Source organism: Pelodiscus sinensis, chromosome 2 (genome assembly GCF_052426305.1).
Source record: "Pelodiscus sinensis isolate ZL-2025 chromosome 2, ASM5242630v1, whole genome shotgun sequence".
Lineage (NCBI taxonomy): Eukaryota > Metazoa > Chordata > Testudines > Trionychidae > Pelodiscus > Pelodiscus sinensis.
The window spans coordinates 121808115-121826386 of NC_143053.1; the positions used below are offsets into that span (position 1 = coordinate 121808115).

The following is an 18272-nucleotide window of genomic DNA, read 5'->3' on the forward strand; positions in this document are numbered from 1 at the left end:
AGTTGTGGTGGGTTTTTGCTAGTTTTGGTATTGATTATTTTTGCCACTCTGCAGCATAAACTCACAACTTTTCAATAGGAATAGATCTAAGATTTCTGAAAACTTGCCATGCAATTAGCTGTCTGGTAAGGACAGTTTTTCAACCGCAACCTACTTTTCCAATTACAAACCATGAAGATGATTCTCAGATGTAGCAAGATTGGGATATCAGAGACTCCCTTTATCAGGGCTCATGGAAGGATCTGTGGCAGATTTGTCATTGTCACCTGGCACTGTCTGAAAACTTTTTAATGCATTTATTTTAAAATATAATGCTCAAATAATTTTTTTTAAACAAGAGTTTCAAAGGTTCTTTATTTATTTCCTCCCCTCACACAATTCTTTAGATATTCTGGTATAGATTAAAATATGGGAGACAGCACAGTTGGTGATATGGCACTGAACTGGGAAGCAGAAAATATGAATGTATTTCTGGTTTACTGCACAAATCTAGGCAAGTCACTTTTTCTCTCCATGCCTCTGTTTAAAGACTGCTTTTAGTCTAACTTGCATATTTTGTAGAATTGGTTAGAACATTTTTTACTTTTCTCCCAAAATATACTATTTTGAAGACAAATTTTTGATGAAAATTATCAATTTTGATGAAAGTTTATGATAGGAAGGTTCCTGAGGCCTAGGTTGGACTCACCTTCACTTCCAGACAGGCAGACACACACACACACACACACACACACACACACACACACACACACACACACACACACACACAATTTCTTACATTGAAAAAAGGACATGACAATTCTGTTTTGCAAACATATTCAAAAGATTTTGTTTTCATTCCAGTGTAAAATAAAAAAATATTGAAATCTTATATGTTGCAAAACACATTTGTCATCCTCTAGCTATATCTAGTTTTTCAATGATAAGCTTCTTAAGTCAGAGATATTTCTTAGTATGAGTTATACAGTGTTTAGTATGGGGGTGCTCCTAGGCACCAATGTAAAACAAATAATAAAAGTTTTCCCTTTATTCACTATTTCCCTCCTAGAAGCCCAAGAAGGAAGCTTACTCACTCTGTGCAGTAACTGAGGTTCTGCAAGATGTGTGTCCTTGGGGGTGCTCCACATGAGATGTTGGTGAATTCTGGCACCACTGATTCAAGATTGTTGATAGCAGTGTCTGATTCAAGATTGTTGATAGCAGTGTCTACTGGTACCATTAGATTAGAGCTTCATCTAGTGCTTATGCAGTCCCCCCCAGTTCCTTCTTTACCACATTTCAACAACCTGTTACTGCAGAGAGTGAGCAGCCTTCTCTTTGTTGAGTGATGTCCCCATGGATGTTTCACTTCAGTGCCTGTAAAGCAGGGACCCATTATGGAAATGGGTATGTTTAAGAGTTGGTTATACGGTTGAACTTAGTACCATAAGGCCAAGAATTGACTTTTGAGCTCTAAGTTATTGCATAGGAGTTTGTGAATGTGTCTATGGAATACTGCTTGGCATATTTGTCCAATGGGGATGTTATGCAAGAACGCAGTTGAGGCAGAAACTGATCTTGTTGAATAAGCTCTGATCTGAGTCTGGAGTTCCATCTTTTATTTTTGGTAACCTATAGATTCCATTCAAAATCCATTCTGAGAATTTGTCTTTGAATGGCTTTTGATTGTCTTTTGATCATTCAGTTGTGGAAAAGAAGAGTCCTGGGAGTTAAGGAAAGGTTTTATTCTTTCTAGGTAGAATGTTAGTGCTCTTCTAACATCTAGATGTGGAGAAGATTCCTGTAAAGACCCATGTGGCTTTGGGTAAAATGCAGGTAGATGTATAGATTGATTGAGATGGAATGATGAAGGAACCTTCAGTTTGAATTTACAATATGGTTGCACAGTAACTTTGTTTTTGAAGACTATGGTGTAAGGAGGATTGGCTATGAGGTCCCTAATTTCACGACCAGGAATGCTACCTTCATTGATAAATGTAGTAAAGAACAGGTAGCAAGGAGTTTGAACAGGGCTCTGGTAAGGCCTCTGAGAGCTAAGTGTAGATGCTATGGTAATATAGGATTGAGGACTTTGGGATACATGTTCTTGATGCCTACAAGGAAACATTTCATAATTGAGTGCATGAAGGCTGAAACCCTCTATCTATCTTGTGGCAGAAAGCAGCTATGGCTGCAAGGTGCATCAAAAATGAACTAACGTATAACACCAAATGTTTCAAGTACAGCACGTATTTCAAAACTGAATATATTGGCACTGTAAGTGCTGGTATGATGATTGTCATTGTCATGATACCACAAAGACTCTCCTCCATATATGGAGGCAAGTGGCATGTGTGGTAATTTTCCTGATGTTTGGCAATACATTTTTAACTTCTTCTATACTGGTTGGTTCGGTGTGATAGAGGATCCATAGAGGAACTAGGCCTTCAGGTACAGTTTTCCCAGATTCAGGTGAAGGACTTGACCCTCATCCTGAGGCAGAGGATCCCAACTGAGAGGAAGATTGTATGGGATGCAAACTGCCAGGTGGTTTATGTATGGGTACCATATCTGTCTTGGCTGTCAAAGCTAAAGGTATGATCTTGGATCGATTGTCCATATCTTGTGTATCACTTTGGATAATATGGGTAATCGGTGGGAAGGCATACAGGAAAGTTGCATCCCATTGGATAAGAAAGTGGAATATGTGGAGAATGTGTTGTACATCATCATCAGTCGTGTTCCTGCAAAAACTGTTTACTCGATGTGTTCGCTATTGAGTTCTGTTATACCAGGAGATAAAACTCAAATGGTAATAATGTGGGTAGTGCATCATCTTCTTAGTTTCATGGCTTCTGTGCATAAGCAGTGAGAACATTCTCTTCTCTGCCTGTTTAATGTAGAATATACAGGCTATGTTGTCTGCAATTATTCTTACCAATTTGTTTCTTATAATTAGTAGAAAATGTAGGCATCTGTTTTAAACTGTTCATAGTTCAAGTAGATGGATGTTTAAGGATTCTGTTGGAGACCATTTCCCTTGGATGTTGTGTGGTTCAAGTTTGCATCCCCATCCTATCAGCAAAGCATCTGTGGTAATCAGAATGAATGCTGGGTCTTGTTGAAATGGGACCCATATGCATATATTGCATGAGTTTATCCACTATTATAGTGAATGTATGACTTTTGATGGCAATTCTAGAGAGTCTGTCATCCATCACAACAAATTAACTGTTTTTGGTGGTATGTAAACTGAGCTCAGCCATCCTTGGGGCTGTGTACATGTAGTTATGTGTATATAACCACGAAAGATGAGGCTGCCATCTGTCCTAATAGTTGAAGGTGCATCCAGCGACCCTTAGATTATTTGTGACCACTGATATGAGAGTGGTGGAGCGTCTGAACATTTGTATGGAGGTTTTGGCTTCTGGCAAGTCTATGTAAGCTGTAATGAATTCTCGTTGTTAAACCAGAATAAGATAGGTTTCTCCTCATTTATTTGTAACCTGAGAGTATGAAAAATATTAGTCTTCTATGTAAAAGTTATTGCATCTGATTGCAACCCTTTAACAAAGAGTCATCCAAGTATGAGAATGTCATGATATTCCTGGTCTATATAGGTATGTTACTACCACATCCAGGGTTTTGGTGAAGACTCTCTGAGCTGTCAAGCACCCAAATGGAAGCACTCTGTATTGGAAGTGGCCTCTTCTTACTATGAACTATAGAAATTGTCTGTGTGTGGTACGTACAGTGATATGAAAATACACATCTTATAAATCAAGAGCTGAGAATCAGTACTCCTCTTCCAGTGCTGGAATTATTTACATCAGTGTTACCATTCTGAATTTGTGGTTATGTACAAATTGTCAGATCTAAAATAAGTCTCCAACCTCCATTTTTCTGAGTAAAAAATAGTGGGAGTAGAATCCATTCCCCCTGTGTTATACTGGAATATGTTCCATGACAACTAGCTGTACAAGATGGTTTACTTCTTGTAGAAGATTCTCACGAGAAGTGTCCCTGATGTGGGATGGATGTAAAAGGGATGGTATAGCCCAATCTTATTATTTCCAGTACCCAGTGATCTGTGAGGATGGATGCCCACGGTAGATAAAATGGTAGTCAGTGTTGTCCAAAAGTCTGGGTATTTCATGAAATTTGCTCTGGGTGTTGGGGGAGGTTCACGTGGCCATTAATCAAAGCTTCAAAACTGCATCTTGGTGGATGGTGTTTGTGATGCTGTGGTTTGAGCCTCACGTGGTCGATGTCTCTGTGACTGGTGTTTAGGTCTCGAGTAACTGAAGGATTGCTGCAGTTGCTGATTCAGGTTGTCCCACTTACAGTTGTAAGGTTAGTACTGGCTACATCTGTTTGGGGACATATAGATGCCTGAAGTTCAGAGTGTGGCACGTGAGTCCTTTATTGAGTGAAGGATATTATGCATCTTAACTGACAATTTCTCTCACTCAAATGGGATGTCTTGAGTTTTAGTTTGGAGTTCCCTTGGAATTCCTGAGGCTTGCAACCAAGATACCTTCTGCATTTCTATGGCTGTAACTGTCATGCAAGCAGCTATGTCTGTGGTGTTGAAGGACACTTGTAATACTGTCTGAGCTGTCCTTCCAATAGAAATTATTGGAACTGTTCTATCCTTTCAGACAATTATAGTTATATATTTTAAAAATAGGGCAGTATAATTGGTGGTGCAGAATTCAAGCATCGCCAATTAATAGACTTCGGGGCCAAATAGATCCATTCTCATGGCATCCTTTTCATGTGGTAAGGTCTTAAACTGCAGTTGTTTCCCCTTTTGTTTCACTGCCTCCACCAAAAAGGAATTGTGGATGTAAGAGTAGGAAATCCATGACTTTATTGGACACATAATATTTTCTGGAAGCTCTCTTGCATGGAGAGGGTATGATGGCTGGTGCTTGCCATACCATTTGTGATGGCTTTGATAGTGCATCATTCATAGGTAGAACTTATCTCAGTTGTCTATGCCGGCTGTAGCATCTTTAAGAGCTGGTGTTAGTTTTCTGTCAACTCTTCAAGAGTCATGTTCTGGTTTTGTGCCACATGATTGAACAAATCTTGAAATTGTTTAAAGTGGTTCGCATCCACTGTGGGTGAAGGAAACATGACCACCTCATCTGTAGCGAGTGAGAAGTTGTGGCTTGGTGAGAGGTCCTGGGTATTAGAATCATTCAGTTCCTCTGTTATATCCTTGGGTGCAACTGAAGGTTCCTGCAGTCATCTCCAGAGGGGGCCATATCTGCCAACTCTGTGGGTTGTGAAGCCTTTTTAACTGCTGCCCATGGTTCCCAATTTTCCCACTGCAGAGGGAATGATGGGGGGGGCACACTCGTGTTAGCTAGCATGTGACTTAGTATGTTTCTATGAGGATGACCCCTGGGACATCTGGTGGTTGTGTTTCAGAGGGGTGAATGTGCTGAGTAGAACATTACTTACACTGGGTCATCTTCTTCATTTCTGGAAAATTGAGGAGCAAATACTGAGCCCTGGTGTATTGGTGCCAACAGCACTGAGGAACCATCAGTGCAGAGTATGGGAGACCTGGACATGGAAGCTATATCAGGTTTCCTGATTGAGTTAAGCATTGCAGTGCTATGGCTGTTAGTGCCATGGTTTTACGAGCAACCACCTGTGGGTTAAATTTGGCTGTTGCTGCTCTTTTGTAATCGGCCTAGGTCAGTGCCAATGTTGCTGTTTTGGCCAATTGCTCAGTAGAAGTCAGTGTCAGTGGAGATGGCATCGCTGTCTACAATGATGTCAGACCCGTGTCCTTCCTTGGTGTGTTCAGTGCTGAGAAGAAGGAGACTGATTTATGCCTGCTGCTCAATTCCTTATCCCTGCCATTCGCGGTCCTGATGTGGCTGGTGCTGGAGGTGCATGGAGCATCAAATGTACTTGCCCTATTGGCCTTCAGCACAAAAGATAGTGACCTTGCCGGACACAGTTTTCTCTTTAACAATTCTTCACGTACATGTTTTCCTCTTCATTGACTTTTTGGAGGAAAGGGTACTTGCTCTGTCTAGGGAGAAGCACCTGGTGAGTCCCCCCTTGGGGTTTTCCAAGACTCTGATGGCAGTGTTAGTGATTTCTCCATCAGAATCATTTTAAGTCTGAGAATCCTATCCCTCCTTGCTCTGGCTTTGAGGTTATTGCAATGGGTGCATTTCTGGCATCCTCTAGCAACAGACACATTGTAGGTGTTCATCAGAGACAAGCAGAGAGTCCTTGCACAAAGCCTGGCATTTTCATTGTTTACTTTATACATTTAAACAGAATATAAAAACAGAGGGTAATTTCCCCAAGGTGTGGTGGTGGTGGTGGGTTTTTTTTGGGGGGTGGTGGTGGTTTGGAACAAGGAAAATCTAAGTGGGTAAATGGAAACTTAAGACTAAGATGAACTAACACTTAATTACTAACTACTTTTATCTATTTCAGGTAGTTTTCTGACATTGCCATTGAAGTTCCATCTGCAGCCAAGGATGGTTGAGAAGGAACTAAGGTGGTCGGGCCGCATGAACACTAGATGAAGCGCTAATGGTACCATAAGGCAGTTACTGGGCATGCACTCTCTGATCTGTCACTGCTATCAAAAATCTCTGATCAGCAATGTCAGGACGCACCAACATTTGAAGTGGCACACCCACAGGGACATCACTCAAACAAAGAACCAAGATGTCTCAGCACTCAACTCCATAGAATCAGAATACTAGGACTAGAAGGGACCTCAAGAGGTCATCAAGTCCAGTCCCCTGCCCTCATGGCAGGACCAAATACTGTCTAGACCATCCCTGATAGACATTTATCTAACCTACTCTTAAATTTCTCCAGAGATGGAGAATCCATGAGTGGATTAAAAATACAAACAAGCCCACAAATTTCAGGATCCAGATCCAAACTTCACAGGTTGGACCCATCCTTAATATGGATAAACATCTAGAATCATTCTGGAATTTCATTTTTTGGCCTGATGCTACCATCAATTTAAAAACAAAGAGACACATTCTCCTATTGGTTTAATGGTTGTGCAGAGCAATCACTGAACATGGTCTACGTACTTGATCTTACCTTTGCCTATTCCCTCTTTAAAAAAAAAAAAAATCACATCTCCCAGAACAAAAACACTAATCTAGCAATATTCATTGCCTTCATTTGCACAGCAGATTATACAAAAGGTCCACTATATTATAATACTAACTTTCACCTTGTCCTGATTATATTTACACACACACTGTGACAGCTCCAGGACTCTTTTAACACTAGTTTTGTGAAACATGAATTGAATTCCGAGGCTACCCCTTCACCAGAGATTCACATGTCATATATGACAAGGCTGCACTCCACCAAAAAATGTTTGGTGCCTGAAATTTTGCCACATTTTTATATCTTAAGTATTACTTCAAAAATTCCACCGTGTAGTCATAAATAAAGTATACTTGTCAGAAGCTGAAATCTTAATTTTTTCTAATATTTTGCTTGTGTTCTCTCCTTAAACTATTTATTGCATAACATGGCTGGAACTTTTGAATTTTACTCTTGTTATCCTTGCCCTGAATAGTCATTTTGTGTAGTCTACAATTTTCTAGAGAAAACTTCTTTATTTCAGTAATTTGGAACATATTGCCTGACTAAAAATTCTGAATGAGTATATTGACTATTATCCTATATTTCTTAGTCTCATTGTGAATGTTAATATGTTTGATGATTTCACCATTAAAGAAACATTTGAGTTGCTGGTCAGAATTATATTACTGAAGTTAATATTAGATATGAAATTATGTTGCAGGCAGCCTCTTTCCACTTGATGCTTCTCTAATGCAATAAAGCAAATGAAAAAACATGCATAAATATTATTGTTTGTATCTGTATTCTGTTTCACTAAGTTATGCTAATATTCTTCAAATAACAATTTAATATTGTGAAATGATATTGATGAGTAAATTATTATAGTAAGGCAGTGAATTTCAGATATGTCTGGGCAGGCTGTGAAAATACAGCACCAAACTATTTCTAACCTTAGGAAACACCAATGACGGACATCTAAAAACAACAGAGCATCTCCCAGAACTCCTGGAGCCTTGCAATGCAGAAGGCCTTTCAGATAAACAATTACCAAGCAATAAGGATGCTTTTCTAAGTCAGAAGATAAGTACTTTACCCTCATCATGTTCTAGTCCTGATAATTTCCAAGGATGCTAAACAAAGAATTCTGGTCTTAAACTTTCAATGTGATTATAAGCAAAATGTCTGTTGGATTCAATAATTGCAGTCATGGATGTCAAATATGCGTTGGCATTTGAAATTTGCTTATTCAATTCAAATAAAGTTGCATGAAAATAGGAATAATTTTAGATCTTTGAAAACAATCTTGTATAAGCCTGTACACAGATTTTAAAGATACATAAGAGGGTTAAATGCCCAAAGGCAATTAAAAGAATTAACAAGAATTGAAGTGCCTAAATCCCACAGGTGGCTTTAAAAATCTCAGATGCATACTTGGAGTCACTAAGAATAGGATATGGGCCTCCATAGCATAGGGAGGCATATGGCATTATTGTCTGTTACACAGAAATTTTGATATGATCATATTCTGAAACACCTGGGTGTCACAATATAAGTTGAACCTCTCTAGTCCAGAATGCTCTGCTCTGGAAACATTCAGCGTCCAGAATGATTTTAGTTAACTGGATATCCACTTTTCATGGGTATGGCCAAGTTTCCTGTGGTCCCATAAAGTTTGTTTACAGCCACCAAGCCACTAATCCTAGCTCTTAGTGTTCTGCACTGTTACTGAGCTCTAATTTACCCCTAAATGTCTTCTAACAATCCAATAAACAGTGGAAGTATTGGTAATGCTGCTAGACAATATTGACCTCTCGTGGTCCAAAAAATTCTCTGGTTCACAACCGGTCAAGCCCCAAGGGTGTCAGACTAGAGAGGTTCAAGCAGCATTCTAAAAAATTGCTGGTAAGTGCACTCATACTAGATAAACACTGACCACTGCTAAGATATTAAGAATGAAGAATATTAATAAAAAAGAAACAGAATCATAACATACTTTAAATTGTGATGTAAGAGAAATGTACACATTTCATTCACTTGATATATGAAGAACCTATTAAGCCCTACATTTTTAATTACATTTAACATTACAATAACTGATATTTCCACAAAACTGAACAAGAGTTAACAGTAGAAAAAATAGATTTTGTTCAAAATGTAGCTTCAGGATTATAGATTTTTAAATAAAAATATTACATCATATTTGACAATAATACAGACACACCATGAGTCCCCAGTCAGGAATTAAGAATTCTTTGTGCTATATGCTCTACTAATACAATAATAGGCAGTCTTGGCACCTGATGAGCAATAGATAAACTGGGTGAAGATGGGAAGAGGAGAAGATAATTATTTTTGACATCTTTAAGCACTAGTCTCATTATATCTATTGACTAGCCATTGTCAAGTGTTTCATAGGTCTCACCTCTACTATGAGATCAAAGGGGATATTCTTCCATGTATATTGGGCAACAAAGCACAAAGACTGTAGGAATTTAGTGGAAACATGGATTAGTAGGCAATGAAGACTCTCCTTAGGCAGACGAGAGCATGAGCCTACATCTCAATAGCATAAAACCGATCAATTTGTTTTCTTTGAAACTGATATGCCATCACACTTTTCAAGATATTTGAGCTTGAGATGCACACTTAAGGATGCTGATGGATCTCTCAGGCAGAACTGTGCTTTCAGTTACATCAGGGTAAATCTGGTGCAGTTCCACTGAGTTCAGAGATGTTACATCGGATTTACATAAGTCAGAACGAACAGAATTTTGCCCTATGACCTGAGCATCATATGAGAGATTGTTCAGGCTATCATCTCTATGTGGAGGATTCCAAATGTGACCTCCATACCCTTGGTCTCTCCACACAGCAGTATCACATCTCCTCTTAGATTAAGTATTCCCTGAAACATAACAGGGAAAGTATCAGAGGGGTAGCCGTGTTAGTCTGAATCTGCAAAAGCGACGAGGAGTCCTGTGGCACCTTATAGACTAACTGAAGTGTAGGAGCATAAGCTTTCGAGGGCAAAGACCCACTTCGTGCATGCATCTGACGAAGTGGGTCTTTGCCCTCGAAAGCTTATGCTCCTACACTTCAGTTAGTCTATAAAGTGCCACAGGACTCCTCGTCGCTATAACAGGGAAAAGTGATCCTTTTATAAAACCCTACATCTCTTGTGCTCTATATGCTTCAAAGAGCGCACACACAAATCCAGGCAAAATCCTTCTGTTTGAATCTTTGTCTATTACCTTAAATTACTCCACCTACCTTAATATTAAGTCTCAATCTAACTGGCATTTGTCTCCTGTTTCTACATGTGTCTTACTCATTCTTTCACCAAATTTTATCACTTCCACCTTCGCAATCCATCACTCATATCATTCCTAGGGATTATCACATTTACCACCTCTTTTACTATAGCAACCTCCTCTTCTCTGCTGTTCATTCAAAACATCTTGTCCCAGCAATCTAGGAGTCAGTTGATGGGTCTGCCCTCATTTTCTGCATCAGGAACAAGCTTTGCTTCTTCATCTTCAAGACCCTTCTTAGCTCTGTTTTGCCTATATGTCTGCCACTTTCTATTCTTTCTCCCCCCTTCCTAGACTCCTCCTACCCTACTCTGTCTAGGACCTTAAACATTATTTCCGTACACTCATATCCAAGTCCTTTTCATGCATGGATCTCTTCCATTTCTTCAGTTACTTCCTTAATAAAAGGTCTGTCGCACAAGACTTTGAAATATTAGCCCACCGCATAATCACATATAGTACATATGCTGGAATGATATTATCCACATCTTCTTTAGAGTGTAAGATTTATGGAGCAAAGACTATGGATAAAATTTTCCAAAGTGCCCAAAAGGCTTAGAAACATCCCATTTTCAAAAGAACTCAGGTTTTGTCAGTGTCTAACTTATCAGAAGTCTTGAACGTAAACTCCTAAGTTATATTTGTGCAGTGCTAAACATTCAGAAGGCACTCGGTAAATAACTTTCTAATGAGGTGTCTATATGCCTATTTTATAAGATTTGCCAAGCAGTATTCAGCTATTGCTATTTTAATTTATATTACCTCATGATGGCAATTCTGAATCAAAACCACACAAGCAAGAACATTTATAGTTAAATCTTTCAATCCATCTTTAGTAACATGTTTTAAGAATCCACTACGTTCCACAAATGTTATAATACTCGGGCATATAGAAGAGGTTAATTAGATAATTTCATTTTTACCTCTGAATTACTGCTGTAGTAGATTAAAGAAACCACGCTGAATAATTTAGTCCAAAAGAATTACCTACTTTAGAACCTTATGGAAGTGTCTTTAGGATTTTTAGGCTTGAGTGTGCAAGATTTATTCTTACGGGTGAGCACTTATTATAGTAGGCCCACTGGCTAGCTGTAACAAAGCTCACTGGTTTAACATATTCCATAATGTAAGGGGAAAAGATTTACACAAAGGACCTACTCAAAAACGAAGTTCTGTGTGCCCTCTACTGGCCCACAGCAGCAATTGTCTACCAAACCTTATTTTGAGATCTCTGATGATAATAGGGTGAATACGGTGGTCAACAGGGAGTGACACAAAAACATTTTCTAATACTCTTTGAAGTCCCAAAAACCAGAAACCCTCTGAAACAGTGACCAATAGCAAAAGGAAAGAAAAGAAAATCCAGAGCCTACTCTTGTAATGTTTTATTAATGACAGTGGGAGCTTTGAATAATTCATGGTTCCAGGATTGAGTCCTTGGTTTTCAAGGCTTTTGAGAAAGTATTGGAAAAAATGGAGAAAATATTTTAAACCTATGAGAAGGGCCTTTGACAGAGTACATTTATTTTAAATGCTTAAAGTCCTTTTAATGGGCTCAGTGTGTGAGTGATCATTATTATGTTAGTATGCCTTTTTAAAAAACAGTAGTTCAAAAAAGAAAAGACAATCATATTGGAAGTGTATGAAATGCTCCTTTCACCCAGAGATCATTGAGATGAGAAACTGTATTTCTTCCTTCACAGTGCTTATGGTCTATCATGTCAATGTGTACTTAGTGAGCTATACCAAGGATTATCACATTGATGTGCTCTATAGTGTCAACAAGAGAGGGTGAATCTTGTAATATTGTTTAATTCACAAGTGGAAATGCATCTATATGTATTAATCCCTCTGCAAAAGTAGGTCTTGTGCTGTAAGTATTTTTACAAATCTATACATTTATTGCTTTAATTTAAAAACACACGAAATACTATGATCCATGACCTATAAATATTCTTTTTAAATAGCTTTTGCTATTGTTTTGTAGATATAAAAAAGTATGTGAAATTAGTGAACTTTCTTCCACTCATTTTTAAAATTACCAAATTTGTTAAATTAAATTTGTTTAAAAGATAAAATATTCCCAGGCTAAGGACTCATATCAACTTTCAGCCTGAGACGAGTTGTCACAGCTGAATTATAGACCTGTGGCATTTAAAAACATGTAAATGATATATCCTTAACAAGCAGCATCATACTAATAAGATACTGAAACATGACTTGCTTTTTTCTTATATACAATGCCTTAGACTTAGAGACAGAAGTGTTGGCATACAAATCACTCTGCTAATACTGGTTTTAATATTTATATAAAAATAAGCTTAAATTTCTTGCATGCTAATGATCAATACATGGACATATTTTACATCTCTTCATAAAACACATTCATATACTATCACTTTCTAAAACATTGTACATTGCTGACGTGACAGATTCATGTTCCAGCTGTGACATAAGGGTTCTTTGACAATTCTTCAGTGAAAGAACTATTAAGAGTTCATGTGTTGGACAACACATTTGATGCAGTTAAATGCTATAAAAAAGATTTTCCAGATGTTAATGAGTTACATGCTCAGAATGAAAATTAGATAGATCAATCTAATTAGAAAATCTCAAGAAACACAAGACGCAAACTCTCAGAGAAACAAACAGTGCTTTATATGCATCACTGACCAAACTGCACCTGACCTTAGGAGGTAATGAGCTACCATGATTTTTAGTCAGTGAAGAAACTGTTCATTCATAATGGTTTGAAATAAGGAAGACGCTAATGAGATAATTTAATTTCATATACTCTTTTACTTAGCTTCATCTGAAAAAAACCCACCATTAACTATTTCTCTGTAATTTATAAACGAAAACGTTAATTTGCTGCTTCATTTCTCCTCTTCTCTCTGGTTTTGCTATATTAAGTCAGAACCATGATTATTGGTGATTTTCATTTTCAAAAAAGACACACATGCATGCGCCCACACAAGCTTTCTTAAAAGATCAGTGGTTGAGATTTTCAAAAGCAGATTAGGTGATTTAGACATACTGAAATTAAAAGAATGTATCAAACCCTGAGGCTGCTCTGCAAATCTGAACCACTGATATTTCATGTACAGTTATTCTTTATATCATGTATAGAAATGTTTGTTATTTTATTGAAAGAACTTTTTAAATTGTGTGTGTATTTTACTGATACTGTTGGTACTAGGAGATTTGGGAACTGAAGTTTTGGTGCATCTGTAGATGCAAGGTACAGTCTGAGAAGGCTGCAATGCAGATTTTCCCGTCACATTGTGATCACAGCCTAAGCTTTGATCCTGGTATACAACTATATATGGGTGATGGGTGGGGGAAAAGGAGATAATTTAACTTCAGTGCAAACCCCATCATGGCTTTTTCTTCACCAGTGTAAAGTAATAACATATATTGTCCACTAGAAAATGAAGTACACCATCCAATTCATTTCACTAAGTAAGTAAATCAACAGTATTTTATCTTTTAGTTCCAATTTAAGTCCTTCATGAGGTTAGCTCATATAAGTTTTGCTGAAGGGCTAAAATATCTTATAATTGTTGTGGGAAGATTAGGTGAAGAGTATGAGCAAACAAATCCAACGACACCTTGGCACAGAGTCTTACAATTAAAGCTATAAGAGTTAAAATTCTGCTCTCTTGCCAGGTGTTCTGCACAAATGTTGCAATCTTACAATGCAATGTCTGACCATTCAACCATATGTCAAACAAACTCTGCTATGACAACCAGATGTAGACATTACCATGGAATGAAATCATTTTATTAATTACCCTTTAATTAGTTTATACAATAGAGGACATGCAGTAATTTAGGCATAATTGGTCTGACAGACTCGGTACTTACAGGGATGGAATCTGTTTGTGAGTCTACTTGTTATGAATAACAATTATGACTGTGACTATGCAATATTATTATGAAGGTGTACTATATGCATTTCAAATAACATATATAAGATATTATTCAGCATTTAACTAGGAACCAATGACTAATGATTTCAATACCTAAAAGTATATAAACCTTTATGAATAGTTGGTATGCATATTGTAAGTATCGTAGTGTCCCCAATTATCATGGTTCTTAAGGTAAGTTTTTCCATACCTTACTTAAACATGGATTTTGTATATATGTTTATTAAATATAAAAATACTAAACTTCTGATAAAACAGTGCTGGCCTTCAGTCCTGGCTTCAGAAATTAAACATAGCACTTAACTGATGCACTATCAAGTTAAGATTCTTTTCAGAGTTCCCTAAAGAAACATCACTGGCAACGACTCAAGGTCAGTGGTGTTTTATAGTTTTCACTGCACCTTTTGATCTTCCAATATCAGGGGCTATTTCAGTAAAATGTTCCCAGGTTTCAAAAAATCAGTTGATTCAGATACAGCTAGCAATATTTCCTTCTAGATAGTTCTGGTAAAGAGGAACAGATTGGCAGATTGCCTTGAAGACTATTCCTCACAACAGGAATTATAATCAAATCAGAAATAAAGAATTTATCCTCAACACAGTATGTATCATTGTAATGGGGCAAAGCAATTTTGACAACTTAATTAGAACATTTGTGAAGTGCATTTTATCTGTGACTATTTATTGTCCTGCTGAGTTCCTCCCAACACTGCACTTTGGCCCAAACACTGCAGTGCTTCCTCAAACAATTTGGGATTTGAATAAAGACAACATTATTTTATTTAGTTTCTTATACAGTTTTAGCACTTTAATATGTATTCTATTTTCATTCCTCTTCTGAGTGCAAAAATCTCAAAGTACAACTCAAAGTCTTAGACAAACTCGAAAAAAATCAATCCTATATTTTTGACAGCAAATTGAAAGCTCACTCCTCGGTTATCTTACTGGCAGCTTTGGCTTCCTTATGTATATAGGTGAAAAATATACTAAGTGTGGTTCTGATTAAATATTGTCCAATTCTAAAACCTTTTTTTATTTAGTACTACATAATGGATGGACATTTGCACTAAAATCTGTGAGCAAAATTCATTTATAGTGAAATGGCTTTGAAGTCAATGGAGTCATACCAAGGCTTCAACATTAGACTTCAAATCATACTGTGATTTTGCTCACATGATGATGACTTCTCCAGTGTTGTTTGTTTTAATACAATATTCCTCTATTCCCTGTGGTTAGATATGCCACTACTCTGGTTCTTTGTAAATGAATCTCTTTACATGTAAATGTATGTTACTTAGGAAATAGTTTACAATCACTTTTCACTTACAGTGCCATCTTTTTATAAATATCACTAGTCACAGTCTATTGCCTATACATGCACTTTGCTGGACTATTAAAATTGCTTTAGCACCAGCAAACATGGAATTTTCCATTATATCATATGTAATAGCTAACAGCATATGGGGTTATTTGACCAGTTCTTCACAAATGAGAAAACACTGTGAGTACTGTAACATGTATCAAATGAAGTCATAATTACAAAGTTAAAAATTCAAAACAGTTTAAAATCTTTGCATGCTTGTATGAAAAGCCTTACAGCAGCACAAAAGCTGGCACCATTAGTGGTCATCCCTGCTGAGCTGGCAATCAAGTGTGCACATAAGTGAAAAAGTATTAATCAGTCTAGTTAGGATGCTCATTCTACAGGCACCTTTACATTTTACTTTCTTAAGACAGGATTTTTAAAAAAAAAAAATCACTGGATTGTGTCTAGCATAAAATACTAAGGAGTGAAAATAGCAGTAATGCATATTTAAACTGTAGTTTTACAGAGATACCCTTTTGTTAAATAGATAACGACCCCTGGGCTCTGGGATTCAAAGTATTGCAGAAGCGGAGCAAATGATAAATGTTGCATGTTGCTATTTTTTCTCCTTTTCCTCTCGTTTTGTGGCTACTGTTCACTACTGATTCCCGCAACTTGGGATCAGAATGAACAATTAACGGCCTAATTATTCCAGTCACACCAGCCCACAATGAAATCTTTATTCAGTGTTTACAGCAATCTTTGGCAGAGACTGTCTTGCTGTTTTGAAACTAAGAAGAACTGCACCCTTTGGCTCCGCTCAGCATCAGCTGCCTTGGTTTCAGAGCGGGGTGCCAATAATTAGCCTTCTTGGTCCTGCCCCCCCTCCCCCTCCCCGAAGTGGGTATTTTTTTTGGCGGGTGAAAAGAACTATTCTCATCGACTCCCCCTGTATACTGGCTGATTTATGGCCCAGCCATTGGGTCTCTTCCTTCCGTATCTTTTTCACATTTATTTTCGGTTACCTCGGCCCCCCTCCCCTCGAATCAGTTACCACCACCCAGCAGAGCCCGTGAAGTCTCACTAAGCCCTTCGCCCGCTTGGCGCGGGGAGAGGAGCGGGGTGCGCGGGAGGCTCCAACATGCCTAGCTAGCGCCAGGGAAGAGGAACCAAACTTTGCATACACGGGGGGGGGGGGGGGGGGGCTGCACACTTTGCTCACAGCTCCACCAACTCCTTTGCTAAGGGGGCGGGGGCTGCAGCAGCAGACAACGCGCGCCCTGCACCCCAGCAGCGTCCCCCCTCCCCACCTCTCTGCAGGGCCAGGGCTCTCTCCTGCGCCTCGAACGCCCGTGTGTCCAGGGCTCCCCTCTCCTTTGCTCCCCAGCGCCTGGCTCTCCGCACACTCGCCCCCATACTGGCCATGCCCCCCTCCGGTAGGGCCCCGCGCTCCCTCGGGATTGCAAGCCTGCCCTCCCCCTAGAGGCATCGCCATAGGGCTGCAGCCTGTAGAGTACCCCCCCCCCCCCGCCCACACACACACTCTCCATAGGGCTGCCCCATGTATAGGGCTCCATTTCCCATAGGGGTTCCCCCTCTCCACCCCCTTCCGCCTCCGGCCCAGTGCGGAGGAGAGCAGAAGGGACCGCCTGGGAGCTGGCGGGATACCCCCAACCCCCGGTCCGAGGAGGCGCCCCCCTTTGGCCCGAGCTGCCGGGGAAGTTGGAGGGAGACGCTGAGACGCAGAGGGGCAGGGCGGAGGCAGCGCCGCCAACGCACCTGAGAGTCCCCGCCAAACTCAAGAGCAGCCTCCCCCCTCCCAGTCCAATCCCACCGCCTGGCCGGGGCCGGCTCCCTCTGCCAGCGCAGCTCGGCCAGGGAGCGCCGACGTGAGCTCGCGGGTACCTTGCGCGGTGTGTGGCAGGCGCTGCCCGGGAAGCCTCCCGGCGATCTTTCTCCTCGCTGGGGTCCCCGCTCACATCACTGCGCCCCCGCCACGAGCTCTGGTCTCCGAGAAGCGAAGTCCGCTCCCGAGCCTCCCTCCGAAATAAAAAACAGGGGGGAGACACAGCTTCCCCCTTCAACCAGCGCACACCCGGGACTGGATCTTGCTTCCACCGGGGCTGCAGCGACGACGGGGTTTCTTCCAGCGTCCCTCGCCTATGCCAGCGCTCAGCTTGCAGACAGGGGACACGGAGGCTGCCCCAGATCAGCGCCTCTCGAGTTAGTGGCAGGCACCTCTTCTCCTCCTCCTTGCCCTTGCTCCTTCCCTAGTCTAAGTGGTTGCTGGCTGCCTGTGCCACTGGTTCTCATTCTGCTGCTCATGAATATTCTGACAGAGGCAAATGCTGTTGAAGTAAATTGAATTAGCCAGTTGGTGCCAGGAATGTGCACTCCTTCCTTCTGAGGAGCTGCCTGGAACACCACCAGCTGCAAGTAATTAGTGTCCAGTTGGCACCCCCCTGGTTCAGACCCTGCCATTTTGATTGGGTACCTCTGGGGAACCCCAAGTGATACCACTGGCTTTAGATTCTACACACATCTCTGAGGTCCTGAGAAAAAGCAGAAGTGTGTACTAGAGCCATCTTTTTACAGAGAGTAAGTCTCAGGAGGATTTAAAGACTGAATGGGAATTTATGGGGAGGG

General features: G+C 39.8%; 1 protein-coding gene across 1 annotated transcript in view; it reads right to left on the reverse strand.

The window, feature by feature from the left end:
* CDH20 (cadherin 20) overlaps positions 1-18037 on the reverse strand; it is a 161387-nt gene extending 143350 nt beyond the window's left edge. Inside the window, exon 1 of the mRNA XM_075921395.2 lies at positions 17532-18037. The gene's annotated coding sequence lies outside the window, so the exon portion shown is untranslated. The remainder of the gene's footprint in view (positions 1-17531) is intronic.
* Positions 18038-18272: the final 235 nt, after the last annotated feature.